Consider the following 18263-nt stretch of genomic DNA (forward strand, 5'->3'; position numbering starts at 1 on the left):
CTTTATTTATAACTATATATTAACTTTTTGTATAAATATTATAGTTATACTAAGGTTAAAAAATCAACTTTGGTTAACTGAAATCTCTTACTTAACAAAAAGAAAAATTCATTTGTTTTCATTGCTGTTGAGAAATATTTCAAAAGATTTTCATTCCTTTTTTGTTTGCCAGTGGTTTCTGTGGAGTGAATGTGGAGTGAACATTTCTGAACCCTTCTGATTTAAGACCCTGCAGTACCCAAGGATCACTGGGCTGCAGGCACACCAGTTCTCTTGCTATTAGCCTGCAGTTGTAAGAGGTGGCAAGGTAGGGCTGAATCTGGAAAGAGATCAGAGCAAACTGGTAAGTTGAACTTTCAAATGAACTTCTAATACTGCATTTGGTTTTTGTTATTGTTCCCTTTCATTAAAAAAATCAAGTGGAGCCTTGTATGTCTTTATTTATGGGTTCTAGTTGTGGTTTTACTACATAGTATGTTTCAAAAACTTAAACTGAGAAAAGCAGCTTGATATTTTGCTCCACATAAGCTTTGTTTTGAAGAGTGATTCTATTTTTATTTGCTAACAGCTCCTAGTTATTGAGTGTGTGCCAAGACTTGTCAGTGTCCCAGAGGGGAGGATCTCAGTCAGCACCTAGATTCAAGCTAATTGGAAGCCATCGAAGAGTGATTCTAAACGTTGGTGGTCCATTGGAATCATCTAGAGACATCACCCGGCCTCAGGTAGGTATGAGAACAAAGCTGCTAAGTGGTCTTCATTCTGGGTAGCCATGTGACCAGCTAAAATTTGAAGGTTCCATTCTATTTAAGAAAAAAGGAATCTATCAGGCTACAGCTTTTGAGTCAGTAAGCCATGTGTGGGAGTTGTGTTTTGAAAAAAATCTCCTCTACGTATCTCTGATATGCTACTCTAGTGTTCAACAATTATCTTGAAAGGGAAAGCTTAACACCTAGTCCATTATGTTTATGTACATCTTAATATGATAAAATAAAATTAGAGACAAGTTTGAAAATTTTGAATAAAATTTAGTATGTTTGGGGATTTCTGAGAAAAATTAATTGCCAGACTATATTAACTCATAGTTAACTTAAATTGTGAATAATTATATGACTCCTCTGTAAAGAAGGAGGAATATAGGTCCTGGAGAGACATCTTAGTGAATTTTTAGAGAATAAGTCTTGGAATCTAGTCAAACATGCCTAAACCTGTAAAATATACTTTTACTTCATCTGAGGTATTTTCTTGGGCTTATGTAAAGTTCATTTAAAGGACAGTGCTAGAAAGCTTGCCATGGTCTATTAGCTATGCTACACCAATTACATAAAACGCTTCATATCTATAGGAGATATCAATAGGATGTTTTCAAAAGAAATGTTGTTTCTTTTTAGTATTTATGTAATAAACTTACTCTGACATGAGATACTCTTTTCCTCAAAAATACGAAATCAAAATAGTCTTTCTAGCTGAATAGCTAGAAAGTCACTAAATCACAGTGTTACAGAGTCCCATGAGGATGTAGGTACAGTAAGTATTAATATATATACGGTTGAATCTGCTCTGGCCCTCCCTAGAGTGTTCTTGAGACCCCAGGAATACTCTAATGTTGATTCCGTTTCTAGTTAAACAGTAGATCTCCTAAGGAATAGTGCCTATATCATAAATGTTGAAGATGCCAGATACAACCGTTGCACAGCTAACATTGCTCTTTGGAAACAAACAAACAAACTGCAATTCTCAGATTGTTTATAAGTTGGAAAATAGTGTAAATTTTAAACAAATTGGAAGTAATATTGAAGAACTGTAAAACTGAATTTTTTGCCATGTCTAACTACCTGCTATGACAAATTCTTATTAACAATTCGGAATTGCTGTAGGAGGAGCTATCAGGTTTATCAATACCTTTAGCTATATATCAGTAGAGAATTTAGTTTTAAGTGTCAGAGACAAAAAGTGATAGTAGTATAAAAATAATTTATTTTTCTCTCATTAAAAAGTCTGGATACAGGCAATTGAGTTTTGCTCCATAAAATGTTACGAGACATTCAGTTGCCTTCTATCTTTTTCTTTTTTTTCCCTCAAACTCCATTGAGGTAGAGTTGACAATTAAAATTGTATATCTTTAAAGTGTAAAATTTTATGACTTGATATATGTATCCAGTGTAAAATACTCACTATGAACAACCTAATTAGGAACCCAACTTCAAAATGACCCCTGCACCCCAATGTTCATAGCAGCACTATTTACAATAGCCAAGACATGGAAACAGCCTAAATGTCCATCAACAGATGACTGGATAAAGAAGATGTGGTATATTTATACAATGGAATACTATTCATCCACAAAAACCAACAACATAATGCCATTTGCAGCAACATGGATGTTCCTGCAGAATGTCATTCTAAGTGGAGTAAGCCAGAAAGAGAAAGAAAAATACCATATGAGATCGCTCATATGCGGAATCTAAAACAAAACAAAACAAAACATAAATACAAAACAGAAACAGACTCATAGACATAGAATACAAACTTGTGGTTGCCAAGGGGGTTGGGGGAGGGAAGGGACAGACTGGGATTTCAAGATGTAGAATAGATAAACAAGATTATACTGTATAGCACAGGGAAATATATACAAGATCTTATGGTAGCTCACAGCAAAAAAAAAATTTGACAATGAATATATGTATGTTCATGTATAACTGAAAAATTGTGTCCTACATTGGAATTTGACACAACATTGTAAAATGACTATAACTCAGTAAAAAAAAATTCAAAAAAAAGAAAAAGAAAAAAATAAACTAATGGAAAAATTTTCTGTATCAGGTAAAAAAAAAAACAAACAAAAAAACCCAAAATAAACATGTAGATACAGAGAATAGAGTCGTTGTTCCCAGGGGGGAAAGGGGCGAAATGGGTAAAGGGTATCAACTATATAGGAACAGGAGGACACTAAAGTTTTGTAGGAAATATAATGTCCTCATGGAATTCATATAACATAACCTCAATAAAAAATAAATTTTTAAAAATTTTAAAAAACAAAACAAAACAATTCATTACCTCATAGTTACCTTTGTGTGTGTGTGTGTGTGTGTGTGTGTGTGTGGTTAGAACACTTAAAATCTACTCCCTTATTTTGTTTCTTCAATAGGGATGGTCTCCATGTTCAAGAAAATTCAGGGTTCAAGAAGTTCTCTCCATCTGCAGATATCAAGTCAGAGGAAGGAGGACAAGATGAGGGTGTAGGGAAATTGACAGAGGTGGAAGCAAGTGTCTCACAGAAAGATTTTCACATGTCACTTTTGCTAACCTTATATTGATCATATTTTAGTTTAAGCTAGCCATACAGGAAGCTGTAAAGGGCAGTCTCTACTCTGGGTAGCCATGTTACCAGCTAAAACTTGGGGTTCCATTCCTTTAAGAAAATCAGAGAATAGGTTTTGGGGAAAAACTATTGCTTTTCTCTTATGTGGGCCTCTAACGTGAGATATCATGATAGATGATAGATCCTCAGAAAAAAAAATTACTAGTAACTTGTATCTGCTAACACAGTGACCCTTATTACTTTAGAGGCTTGAAATATCACATGTAATGAGATCAAGTCTATAATAAAACTAGAACCATAGAATTTCAGAGTCAGATCAGGCTGAAAAACCATGTATTTTATAAAGAACAAAGTGCAGACATTTCTCACTAGTGGTGTCTTAGCTTTTGATTTTTTTTTTTTCCTGAAAGACCATTCTTGCATGGATCTCAAATGTTTTAGATGCTCTCAATTTCCAATCATTCGTTCTAACACTACCCTTCAACTCAGTGCCTCTCAAATTGTTCTTTCCTCATTCAAGACAATTCTCTGAATATTAAGAAAAAGCTGCTTTCGCCCCTTAAGTATGACCTCCACAGTGACCTTAGGACCAAATAATCTGTGTTTCATGAACACAAATTTTAGATTCATTATCATCTAAGTAATCCCTTCCTTTGGATTTCTGGGTGCTGTTAAGTTTAAGTCAATCTTAACATCTGATTCAACAATATTCATTCATCCTAAAGCACAAGACATCCTTCATTTCTTCTTTCTTCCTAATTCAAGTTGAACGAGACATAACAGAAACGATCTGGCAGCTGCTGACGATACCCGTCCCCTCCCCATCCCCACCCTCCTCGTTCCCATTGCTGAGGTGGAGAGCACGGCATGCGGCAAAAGAGTGTCTCACAGCTGCTTCCACAGTTCATTTGTCCTGTGTCCTCTAGCACTAAGCCTAACGATTTTGACAAGAAAACCGTCACCTGGATCTATTTCCTTTTCTGTTAGAGGTCAATGTAACATCACCATGGGGACAATTCACTAGCCTCTGAAATTTCCAGGAAGAGGCCTTTATTTTATTTTATTTTTTTTTTGCTTTTACTTTAAACCACTTAAACTATTTTAAAACAATCTGAAAATAATATTTAAATAATTATGCTTAATAGTACAATTATATACACACACTGATGTATTAATATACATATATATGCATATGTGCATATATAAGCACTAATTCCTAAGTGGGAGAATTTGTTAATTAATCACCCTTAGCAGCAAAATAGCTTCCCATTAGTCAAGCCTCAGGTTAATTAATTCACCAGATGATGAGTGATGTAAGTCCTAGTGCTTTCTTCCTAACTACTTACTATTCCATCCAGAAGACCTGCTCAGTGTATCTCTCACTCTACAGCCTGCTTTCTGCCCCTGAGGAGGCTGACTTTTAGCACTCGATCTGATAACAATTTTCTTGGAATAAAAGATACTGAACGTAATCTTTTTTTGACACAGATCTATTGAAAGTTGGTGAGAACAGTGGGACCATTTAGGATTGAACAAATGAACACCTTAAGGAGCAGCTACAGCCTGCTTTTTAGGTTGAGGATTTCTTATAAATAATAGCAACCAAACATCCCAGGCAGTAAAGTCTGTATCACTGCAGGCATGACATTCCCATCAGATCCACTGAAGTGAGTCACTGAAATTTCTTTTAAGGTAATTTTTAGGTAATATAAATGTCTGACCTTGTATCAGTAACTCCATTTGTGCCCTTGGCTGAGTCATTTAGCAACTCACTCCCAACTGCTTAAGGAGCATGTAGGGAAGATCCAAATCAAAACTGTAAACATCAACTTTCAAATCTAGCTGACAGCTTATCCCCAAACTCCAAATTCATATATCTATTTATTCAGCATCTACACTTGGATGTAATGGTAGTAAGAATTTTAGGATCATTCCCATGACCTTCACCCTTTTATCCTCTTCTGCTTCCAATGTTACTCCTTTGATTATGTTCTTGTATGATAAAAAGAAAGATTATCTGAGTGAAACTAATCAAATTACAAGATCTTTAAATGCAGAGAGATTTCTCAAGCTTTCAGCAGAAGAAGACACATGGTGAAGCCAGAGAGATTTGAGTCAAGACAAGAATTTGATGGATCATTACTGTGATAAAGATGGAGGGGCCATAAACAATGACCAGAGAGTGACCCCTTTTATAATAGCCAGCAAGGATATAGAGACCTCAATCCGACAACCACAAGGAACTGAGTTTTGTCAACAACTGGAATGAACCTGGAAATAGATTCTTTCTCAGAACCTAGAGATAAGACGCCAGTTTGGATAGGTCCTTGATTTTGAGATTTGAAACTATAAGCAGAGAACACATCTGGACTTCTGACCTAGAGAAATGTGAATTAATAACTAGGTCCTATTTTTAAGCTGCTAAGTTAGTGGCAATTTGTCATGTATCAACAGACAACTAATACAGAAGTCTAACAAGTATCTCACACTGAACCTGTTAAAAAAACAATTCTTGGTCTTTCCACTCAATCATGTTTTTGTAGACTTTCCCTTTTACTTAATGGCAACTTCATTCTCCTATTTGTTCAGGCAAAGAAACCTGGAGTAATTCTCAAATCCAATATAAAAGCCATCTCAAATTTGTTAAATCAGTGTCTATAAAATACCTAGAATTTAATCAATCCCCAGTCTTTTCACTACTCTCACCTTCTCTGAGCTACTAACATCTCTCACCTTTTATCCCAAGAGTCAACTAACAGGTCTTCCTACTTCAACCCTACCACACCTTCTTCTTACATATTTTGTCAACACAGTATATACAGAAGGATCTTTAAATAATTTAGGTCATATTACAACTTTTCTCAAAAATCTGCATCATCTCCCCATTTAACACAGAGTAAAACCCAAAGCTCAAGCAATGACCTTGAATTTCTTTATCTGCTCTTTCCCCATCTGGTTTGACCTCATCTCTTCCTCTTCTCCTCTTTACTCAGTCTGCATCAGCTATCCTGGCTTCCTTAATTAACAGTATAAGACTCAAAGATGTGTTTGCCTTAGAGTGTTTGATCTAATAGTCCCTTATACTAACTTCAGCTTCATCAGATTCCTCATTTGCTTCAGGCTTTTGCTCAGATTTTGCCTTCTCAATGCCACTTATGCCAACCACCTTTGAAGCATGATCCTCGTCCTCACTCCTAGCCCTGGAGATCTCCCTTATGCTGCTTGGATTTTTTTTTTTTTCATTTTCCCATAACATTAACTTCAGCATGCTGCTTACTTTACTTCTTTACTGTGTTTTTGTATTTCTTTCCCATCTCCCCCTAAATAGAATGTAAGCTCCTTAAGAGCAGGAATTTTTGTTAGTTTTTGTCATTAATATACATTGAATATTTAATTAGTATGCAAAAGGAGCACAGTAAATATTTGTTAAGCAAATGAATAAAGTGTAAGCACTTTGGGACATTGATTAAAGGACAATGCCACCTTCAGGTCTGAGGCTCTAGGATGCTCTAGGCAGAGGGATGTTCAAATGGACACTGAATAATGATAGCGAAACGAGAGCTGAACATATCAATCTAGCCATAAACCTAATTTAAACAACAGTAACAAAACGTGATACTGCCTCTCTCTTTGGGAATTTGCATGATAGAGATAAAACGAATATGCATTCCTGGCTCTACTATATACCAGCAGTGAGTCCCTGATTAACTTTTTAATCATTCTGTGTCTCATATTCCTCATCTTTAAAATCAAGATAACAATATATATCCTAGAGGGTTGTTTTGAAGTTAAAAGAGATCACAGATTAAAAGTGTCTGACAGAGAGTGTGTACTCTAAGAATATTAGATTTCTCCCATTCTGTGCATTCTTTAACTTCAGATTGTTGAAGTATTGCCAAGGGGTTGAATCCACCCAAATGATACCACCTGAAGCCATGACACTTACTGTAGGAAACTTTTCAAATACTCTCCCTCATCCTGATTTCAGAATGGGGCTCAGAATAAGGTCCCTAGAGACACAATTTAGAGACCTCACCCCTACCTCCAATCTCTTAGTTTGAACCCTCAAGTTCCTTGCCTTATACTTGATTCAAACTCATTCTATATGCCCTGCTCTGATCTACATCGACTTCTCTCCCTTTCTATTTTCCCCTCCCCCCCATTACTTTACTGCCTCCTCGACCCTTGCACAATCCAGTCTAACTCATCTTTGCGGCTCCTACAAAAAACCTGGAACAGGTCTTTGAACAGAGTATTGTTCAGTGATAGGAAGTAACTCACACTTATAGTCCCTCCATGGTGGCATATCTTGGAGAAGCCTGTATATCTCAGGGTTTTTATTCCTATGTTTCAGGACTGGGCTTAGTGAGGACTTTTCCAGGGAGCATTAACTCCAGGCTCTTATGGCCTCCATCTGGGGTCAGTACTTTAGGAACATCTTAAATCACATCCTCTCTGTGGGAATAAAGTCAGACAATCTATGTGACTATCTCTGCCCCTTGTATCTGTTCTTTTTTTATGGCTGTTATCCTTTTAAAAAAAATCTATGTTGCAGCATTCAGAAAGAAACTAGAGCGCTAGCCTTAAATGTGAAGGAAATGCTGGGCTAGTCTAACAAGATAACTCACAAGTCTAGGAATGTGAAGGAGAGGCTGGGCTGGGCTAACAAGATAACACACAAATCTAAGTATTGGAATACTGATCTGAGTTCTGCTGGAGTAACTTGTAAATCTAGGTTAATCAGTGTTGGTTTGCTGTTCATGTTTTTTGCTAGCCAGCTGGGTTTTCAAAGATACATATCTGGCTTTGGAATGTTGGTTTGCTGCCTCCCTGCCTCCACTTTTGTGATGATGATGCTGCTAAAGCTGTTCCATGCCTATTGGCCGAATACCCCAAGCTTGTACTTTACCCTATAAAACCTCATGTGCACGTCTTGAAGGTGCTCAGAGCTTTGGAGCAGAAGCCCCTCTGAGCCTGCCGGCGTAATACATCTGAGTACTCCAACCCTCCGAGTGGTGCTTGTTTCTTGACTGGCCTGTCGTTTCCGTAACAGAAACATGATTTCTCTTCTAAGCACACTCCTTCATTTGCTTATTTTTTTTATCACAAGGTTCCTTTGGGAATTAAATATAGTTTTAAATGTTTGTCTCAAGTGGGATCTTTTTGAAAGGTAAGAAATAAGCTTTCTTTTTTCTAAATTACTTGGATCTTTTTTTTTTTTTTTACTAAGTGCAATTCCTAAAGCTGAAGTTATAGACATAATTTTTCTCCTTGGAAAAAGACAATTAGGCACCATTTTAAAAAGAGATTTTTAAAAGTGATATTTAAGCAAATATGCCACAAGTGACACACCTTGACACACGGGTACAGTCTCGGCATGTGGACCTCTGTTATGGCATAATTATTCAATGAGGAATTTCCACATGATAAAAATGAACATTTGGGTGGTCCCACAGCACCTCTGGCCTGGTTTACTTAGAGGTCATCAGGGAGATGGGATGTTCTAGGGAAAGCATGGCATAGCCACAGGAGGCATTTTTTAAGAGGGGATTTAGGGTGGGCAGCCTCCCCAGCTTGGTACATTAACCTCTCCCTTTAGAGATGATGAAATCCAGTTTAAGAGAGACAACGACTTGCTCTCAGAAATTACGTGCCTGTTTGCAGCTTTAACTTCCTCATCCATAACAGAAGAGTTGTCTGCATTTTCTCTGTGCCATTAGAAAATATGAAAGTTTGGTTTCACCTAAGACCATTCTGTCTACTATCCCATATATTCCTTATATTAGACAATTGCCTTCGTGAACTGACTGGAGGTTCAAGGAGATACACCGCTCATTCTGGGGACTCAAATTCTTCAACAGAAGACATACTCCTTAATGTTTCACATCTCCTCACATCCTCCCACTTTTTATTATTACTAAAGACTTTTTTTAAAGCAGTTTCAGGTTCACAGCCTATCTGAGAGGAAGTTACAGATATTTCTTACATACCTCCTGCCCCACACACGCACAGCCTTGTCATTATCAACAGCCCCACCAGAGGGGTACATTTACCGTAACCATGAACCCACACTGACACATCATTATCACTGAAAGTCCACAGGTCATGGGACACACTTGGTATTGTACTCTCTAAAAGTCTGGACAAACTTTAATCTGTTAAGATAATCTCTACAATAATATAAACATATAAATTATCTTCACTGCCCTGAACATCATCTGTGCTCCACCTCCGATCCCTGGCAACAATCTTTTTATTGTCCCCAGTTTCACCTTTTCCAGAATGTAGTTAGAATCATACAATATGTAGCCCAGACCCTTTTTTAAAATAAACCAGGTATGATCTAAATAAATAAAGATAATGTGGCAGTTATGTCTTTAGAGACATATAGTTAATTAATGAGATACTGATGTGACTGTAGTTTTAAAGTTGCTTTTTAATCTTCCCTTTGCTTATAACTCATAGTCCACTAAGTCATCCACCTACCTATTTTTAAGCCACTGAATATGTAAAGTGATTTCCAAGAAAGCAGTTAAATGTTCCTGAGGTTAGGCACTGGCACTGCATGTAATTCCTCAAAGAATGGCCCTCATCCAGCACTAATGTGCCACAGTCCCATAGTTATGCAGGACATATTTATACAATGTTGACTCTATTCCAGTAATTAGAGAGGTACTGAGGCAGGATAGAAAGATAAAATTGTGGGAGACTAGAAGTGTTTTAACAAACATTTGAATAAAATGCTGTAGAAGAAAGAGGGAGGCAAGATTAATCTTTCTTGCTAGGGGTAGGAAGAACCAAAAGATTTTAACTAAGAAAATGCTACTGAAACAGGTCCTCTGAGGATACACAGAATTCTAACCTGTGCTAATACAGGAAGGGAAGTCATAGAAATCATATATTGGCTGCTGTTAACAAATGACCACAATATGGTGGTTTAAAACAACAGAAACATTCTCTCACAATTCTCGAGGTGAGAAGTCTGAAATCTTGGGGCCAGCAGGGCATGACCATCCTCTGCCTGGGGCCTGTAGGGAAAGTCCTTCCTTGCCCTCTTCAGCTTCTGAGCACTGTCCACATTTCTGGGCCTCCTTGGTTTATGGTCATAGCTCTGCCTCCATCACCAAGTTCTTTTGTCCTCTGTGTGTCTGTTCTTTTCAGTGTGTCTCTCATAAGAACACTTGTCATTGAATTCAGGGCCAACCCAGATAATCCAAGTTGCTCCCATCTCCAGATCTTTAACTTAGTTATATCTGCTAAGACTCTTTTTCCAAATAAGTTTGCATTGATGTATGCCAGGGATTTAAGATGGATCTTCTGGGGGAACGTTTTTCAGCTTACTACGAATAGAAATACATTTTATGAGTGGCTGTCTGACTGTGTTTTTCTTGAGAGTTGATGCATGGAGTTGGGTTCAAGGTCAGTAAGGGCAGGCTATTGCTAGAAAGACCTTCAGAGTCCAGCATTCTACTAGCATTCCTTACCTTGATTCTGTTTTGAAAAGTACTATTTTTTAAGCTGAAGAAGTGTGATTATTGTAGAAACTCAACACCTCTTTCTTCTTCTACTTCTCCTTCTCCTTCTCCTTCTTTTTTAATGAGGTAACAGGCTTAGGAAGGTTAGATAACTTAGTCAAAGTCACATCAGTAATTAAAGGCACCCTAAGTGGCAAATTCAGTTGCAAATACAGTCATTCAACTTTTAATGTCTTAGATAAGAGCTTTTAAACTGTATTTTCCCTTTCCCCTCAGTTTATTGAAGACAAATGAATCACACACACACTTACACCCACAGAATTGAATATAATGGTATATACATTAACTTCCTCAGTGAGTCCTTAGAGGTCAAGTCATAGAGAATTTTTGGGGGGGGGGCAAGGAAGCAAGATGGCTGAGTAGAAGGATGCTTGTAGCTCACCCTCTCTCACAAATACAGCAAAACTCACATCTACAGACCTACTCAGCCAACTAGAGCACCTGCCAAACTCCAACAGAACACTGCCCTCTTCGAAAGACAAAGACGCCAAAAATCTGGTAGGAGAAAAGGAAAAAAAGAAAGAAGAAAAAGCAAAACAGTGCAGGACCGATACCACAGGGAGGGAGTGGCAAAGAAGGACAGGCGCTCATTCACTGGGTTCCCCACCCCCGCCAACGGAGAGGCCAGTGGGACAGAAGGGGAGCCTCTGAGGCTCAGATCTGCCCCGAGCACCCCTTGACCAACAGAACTGAGTTAAACGGGCACAAAGGGTGTCCGCAACACCCAGCCTGAGATGCAAGCCAGCAGCTGGGGCCAGGACAGGCCGCCCGAGCCGGGCAGAGGATGGGGGCAGCTGTGCTGCGGCAGCCCCAAGGGATTGTGGGGTGCTGCGTGCCGTCGCTGGGCGGGGATATGGAACAGAACAACCTCGGTCCCCCATAAATTGTGAAAAAAGAAAAGCAACATGGCTGGTGTGCCCTTGGGGGTAGGGGTGCCGTAGTCTTTTTCTCCTCAGACCTGTGCTGCCATTACTAGTGGATCTCACAAGAAGAGAGGCAGGGCTCAGCCACAGCCGCCATCTCCTCCTGTGCCCAGTGCCCTGGTGGGGGAGAGGCCAAGACCTGAATCCACACCCAGGGGCTCTGCAACCTCCTAGGCAGGACTGAGACTTGTTTACAGCCCAAGACAGATAGGATCTTTCTGCCCTGGCATCTCAGAGAACTTGCGCCACCAAGACAAACAAGGAGCTGAGATTTGGCACGGAGCAGGGGCGGAGCCATTCTGCAGTCTTCCCTGAGCCCGCCTTTGGAGTGTCCACCCGAGGTGGAGTGGGCAGCTGCACAGAGCAGCAGAGCAACTGGCGACAGGAGAGGGCAGGCGGCCAACTGCCTTCCTGGCATGAACACAGCACCTGACCACGGTGCTAGGAGGGGGCACGATCCACCCACCTGCCTCCCCTCAGCGCAGCATGTGACTAGGGCATTGGGAGGGGGATGACCTGCCCGCCCACCAGATAAGAGCTCAGCTCCTGACCCACTGTTAGGAGGGGGCGTGACCTACTAGCCAACAGCCACTGGGAGCAGCACAGACGAGGGCACCAACAGAGGGCCTCTGAAAACAGCAAGCTGAGTTCGCGAAACAGGGCAAAGACACAAAGACCTCTTGATAAAATCATTAAGAGCACACTGTCTCCAGGAGAACTAGATGACTGATACTCCTTAAGACACAGTGCCAGAGAGATATGAGCAATATGAAGAAGCAGAGGAACTGCTCCCAATTAAAGGATCAAAAGAAATCCCCTGAAAGCACGATCAAGGAAATAGACATTGATGGCCTACTAGATCAAGATTTCAAAAAAGGACTGATCAAAGTACTGAAGGAACAAAAAGAAATCGTGTTTAGAGATATAAAATATGCCAAAAATGAAATAGAAGCTATAAAGAAGAACCAAGTAAAATTAGTACTCATTTGCTGAGATGAGAGATGACCCAAAGGCTGTACAAAACAGGCTAGATAATGCAGAGGAACGAATAAGTGACCTAGAAGACAGGACAACAGAAAGCGCCTGATCAGAACAGCTGAGAGAAAAACAAATGAAAAACAATGAAAACAATATAAGGGACCTATGGGATAATATAAAGCATGCCAATCTACACATAATAGGGGTTCCAGAAGGGGACGAAAGAACAAAGGGGATTGAAAAGGTATTTGAAGAAATCATGACTGAAAACTTCCCAAACCTAAAGAAAGAATCAGATATCCAAGTACAGGAGGCTCAGAAGGTCCCAAACAGGAAGAACCCAAACAGACCCACACCAAGACATATCATAATCAAGATGGCCAGAGTCAAGGATAAAGAAATGATCCTAAAGGCAGCAAGACAAAAACAAAGAGTGAGTTACAAGGGAACCCCCATAAGGCTCTCAGTTGATTTCTCTACACAAACACTACAGGCCAGAAGGGAGTGGCAAGATATATTCAAAGTCCTGAATGAATAAAAGATGCAGCCTAGGATACTCTATCCAGCAAGGCTATCCTTTAGAATAGATGGAGAGATAAAGAACTTCACAGACAAGCAAAAACTAAAAGAGTTTAGCAATGCCAAACCCATGCTAAAAGAAATATTGACAGGTCTACTCTAACTAGTAAAGAAACAGGATGCTACAAAAATGAGAAACTTATAACTGGAAAGGAGATAACTGCCATGAATTACAAAAAAAAAAAAATAAAATTGTAAAAGAAGACATCTAAATCATTAAGAGTGGGAGAGGGTAGCAAGGAAAGCCACTGTGGAAAACAGTATGGAGATTTCTCAAAAGACTAGGAATAGACTTATCATATGACCCAGGAATCCCACTCCGGGGCATATATCCAGAAAGAACCCTACTTCAAAATGACACCCGCACCCCAATGTTCATAGCAGCACTATTTACAATAGCCAAGACATAAAAGCAGCCTAGATGTCCATCAACAAATGACTGAATAAAGAAGAGGTGGTATATTTATACGATGGAATACTATTCAGCCACAAAAACCGACAACATAACGCCATTTGCAGCAACATGGATGTTCCTGCAGAATGTCATTCAAAGTGAAGTAAGCCAGAAAGAGAAAGAAAAATACCATATGAGATCGCTTATATGAGGAATCTAAAACAAACAAACAAACAAACAAACAAACCATAAATACAAAACAGAAACAGACTCATAGACATAGAATACCAACTTGTGGTTGCCAAGGGGGTGGGGGGTGGGAAGGGACAGACTGGGATTTTAAAATGCAGAATAGATAAACAAGATTATACTGTATAGCACAGGGGAAAATATACAAGATCTTGTGGTAGCTCATAGTGAAAAAAAATGTGACAGTGAATATATACATGCTCATATACGACTGAAAAACTGTGCTCTACACTAGAATTTGACACAACATTGTAAAATAACTATTACTCAATAAAAAAATGTTAAAAAAAAGAATTTTTTTTATAACTCCACTATACGGTGGAGGTTTTTCAGCAGTGGAAAATAAGGATGTAAAAATATCATAATATTTAAAACAACATACTGTAATTCCTTGTTTGCATATCTGCTTCATAGAAATAAAAACTTCTTGAGGACAGTCTGTATAGCAACAGTGACTAGTTTTGTTTCCAAAGTCACATCCCTTTTAAGATACTCTCTACGCACCTAGTTTTGGTGGCCATTAGAACCCTGTGACTACCCTCCCAGTCCTAAATACCACAAGAGAATTAATCTATGGGCTGAGATACACTTCTTTCAATAAGCAATTCAAGTGAAGAACATTAGAGTCTACATTATTATGTCTCAGTCACGTTATTGGTGGAGTACATGAGTCAAAGTCCATTAATTCTTGGTCTGAGATCCTACGGGCTGCCCAAGCATCTTTCCTAAGCACCTCTTTATCTGAGCTAGTACCTTATACTTGACCTGATTGACCAAACATTTCCCCGTAAGCTGAATAAGAATATCCTACCTGGATTAATGGCCTCCTGAATCCCCTCTGTGATCTTTAGCAAGTGAGGTTTGGGAAATGTCACCTGCCTATAAATAAAAGATCTTAGAGGAACCACCACTCATTTGGGAAACAAGGCAAAAACCACTTTTCACCAGGACACTTTTTCACCTTTATGTTATCCTTTACTGAAGAACCAAATTTATAATCAGAGTGCAAATACTTTTGCCTGCATCCATCTGACCATTGGCTATCGCCTGCAAGGCTAATGACCAGTTAAAAATTCAAGAAAGGCATTTCTAAATCTAAGTACATTTTACAGACAGATATTCCACCTGTCACAATATGCCACTTTTGAAAAACAAAACAGAGTCTATCAGTTGCTGTGCAGTATGGTGGACCATCCCACCCTCATGTGTTAGAGCAGGCATGGGATGACTGACTCTAGTGTGCAAAAGGAACATACAAAAATCACAGAAAGACACTGGAGGAAATGATCTAAATGGGAAGTGACATCTGGCTAAAAACTGGACAATGGCTAATTGGGGCCATTTAAAGTGAGGAAGGCCATCAGCCCAGTGATGGCCCCTTCAAGCTACTCCATCAAACAGATGCCTGCCATCACACATAACTTTCTTATAGTCTCTTCGCAGCAACACCTGGTTCTCCCCCTGAGGCAGGGACGATAATGTTCACCAAATATTTCACTTGTTCCCTACATTTTTTTTTAGGCTTTTAGAAGTTGAGTGGAGCCCCATGGCTAGGAATGGTCAATGCAACATGAGCTAAAGTGATGTGTATCAATTCTGAACTAAGCAATCAAATGCATTTGTGGAATTCGCCATTCTCATCTGCCACAGGGAAATCAGAGGAGGAGTGCTTCACAGAGCACAGCCCCAGGGTTGTGGAATGCCTGCCATATTGGATCCGTGAGTGATTCATGGAGCAGAGCCATCTGCAACCCCCCAATCATCTCTTAGCTTTAAGCCACTGAAATTTTGAGAGCCTTTCTTCTAAACTATCTGAGTTGAATATGTGAAAGAAAAGCCAAGTCTTGATAAAAGGAAAATGAGGAGTAATAGAAAGAATAGGGACTCAAAATGAGACAGGAGGGAAAGCAGCAGGGCACAGCCATGAAAAGAATGACACAGCAATTAGCACCAAGATGGTGGGAGATCTGACTTCCTGTAGACCTTGAGCTTCATTATATGCTCATTGTAATCTATTAGCATGCTAAATGACACACCCACAGGTGCCATGGCAGCTCCCAGGCTGACCATAAAAGGCCAAAAAGGGGGCGGTGGCCCATTTCCTGGGAATCCCAGCCAGTTCCCCAAAAGTAGTTGGAATAATCCTCCTATGTTAGCATATGAAAGTACCCAGCCCATAAAAAACATAAACACTTAACAACCCTGCACCCCATGACCTCTCTCTCTCTCTCTCTCTCTCTCTCTCTCTCTCGCTCTCTCGCTCTCTCGCTCTCTCGCTCTCTCTCGCTCTCTCGCACCTTCAGAGATGGGCCCTGCAGAGTGTGCATCTACTTTTACCTTAAACTAAACCCCTCAAGCCTTGTGGCCTCTCTGGCCTTCTGAGATGGCCTGCACTCTGTCTGTGGAGTATGTAGCTCTCTGAATAAATCTACCTTCACTCTACTATGGCTCACTTTTGAATGCTTTTGAATCCAAGGACCTTCCTTGGCAGGGCACATACCAAAGACTCGACTGAGACCTGGGACATGCTCATCCTCTTGTGTCTCACTTTCCTGTATCAAAAAGAAAAGGTATGATCTTGACCTTGCAAATCCAAGGAAACTCTAGCCCTATCAAAGCTTAGAAAGGTGTTGCTGTGAAGAGACTATAAGAGACTATACTGTAATCCTGGTCCTTTTTACCTGGGCCACCCCGGCAAATGTTCACATCCCTACAGCTCACAAAAGCAACACCTGCCAGCTAAGGGTCCTCTGGCCAATCAATCAGGATCAATCAGAGAAACAGCCTCCGCTCACCCTTTCCTCCTCCTTCCTGTCTGATTTTAAAGTGCTCTTTTCTCCTTCTCACCTTTTTGGATTCAAAACCCGATTCCTGCATACCAACTTGAATTGTTGCCTCTATTCCCTCATACTATAACATCTTTTCTGACTCACCTCCTGGCATATGGGCCTGCAGAGTTTCTGGTTCAATCTGGCCCCTCTGGCCTCTGGTGTCATTTCTGCCTAGCAAGGGAGGGGATCCCTGCCTGTGCTGCTCGGTCATTTGAGGGATTAGATTTTGTTGCTTGACGAAAATGTTTGATTTTTCTGAACATTTATTTTGCCCTTTCGAAGGGCACCCTTTCTAATTCCCATAAGAACACATGCTAGCGGACAAGAAGCCAGCTCCACTACTGAGACCTTTCGGGTCTCCGTGTATTCTAGTTCATATGTTATTGCTATTCTCGATTGCCTGCAGTTTAATACCCTTTATACAGTTTCCTTTTCTCTGGTGAGAGAACTATAATGTCTCAAGGAGTTTTTTCTTCATTAAAAAAATTGTTTTTTGTAAACTAAAAATGCCTTTAAAAAATTTAGTGTCTTATCAAATCCAAAACAAATATTGTCTGAAGAAAAAAAAACAGTCTGACACTTCCTGATCTATGACATTTAGAAATCTCATCTTCTAAAAATTATTAAATAGTGTTGCTATGTACTATGGTTATAGGTAAGAAGGTAGGCTGATTAGATCTTTACAATAATGTAAATGGAAATTAAATCATGATGTTAAGCTTGTTTTGATACCAGAAAAAAATAGATAAATTGAGGGAATCACATGCTTTATTACACTTTAAAATAATTAAAAATCACCTTACTCTATCCAATGCAAATTTCTCCAAACTGCATTCAGGTCTAGTCCTTTCTTGTTTAGAATCCGTAACTGATTTGTCATTCCTTGCGCTTTCATTTAAATTTGATACCTGGATTATTCATCTGTATAAAGCATACTTGTCCTCTTTGCCACAGCCTCTGATGACAGTTACGGGTCCTTCGCAAAGCCCAGTGGGAATTAGAAGGTGGGAACAGGTGGACAAAGAGCCTTCGTTCTTTAAGGGTAATAGTTGCACCTTAAACATTTGTTTTTTTATCAGACTTGACAGAATCTTCACCCAAGACAGCCTCTTAATAAACACTAAATTGAAATGTTTCCCCAGTAGTAAAGGAAAAGGAAATGAGGATACTTTCCTGATGGTTGACAACAACATTCAGGTAGGTGTTGGAGGTAGCCCCCTTTCCAAGTTGGTTTGTGTGGTGCTGACAACATTATCTGCTCACTAATGTCACCTTCACTAGCCAGCTGGCTTCCTAACGATTTTAACCGACATATTAACTGGATTGTTATTTTTAGAGCAGACCAATTAAAAATATGTAGGCAGTGTTTTCTGGTGGTTCTAAATTTGGATTATGAAGAAGGAAGACAGAGAAATGTAGAAAGAAACTTAACCTCCTGTGATTTAGAAATTTCTT

This window comes from Vicugna pacos, chromosome 1, assembly GCF_048564905.1.
Source record: "Vicugna pacos chromosome 1, VicPac4, whole genome shotgun sequence".
Classification (NCBI taxonomy): domain Eukaryota; kingdom Metazoa; phylum Chordata; class Mammalia; order Artiodactyla; family Camelidae; genus Vicugna; species Vicugna pacos.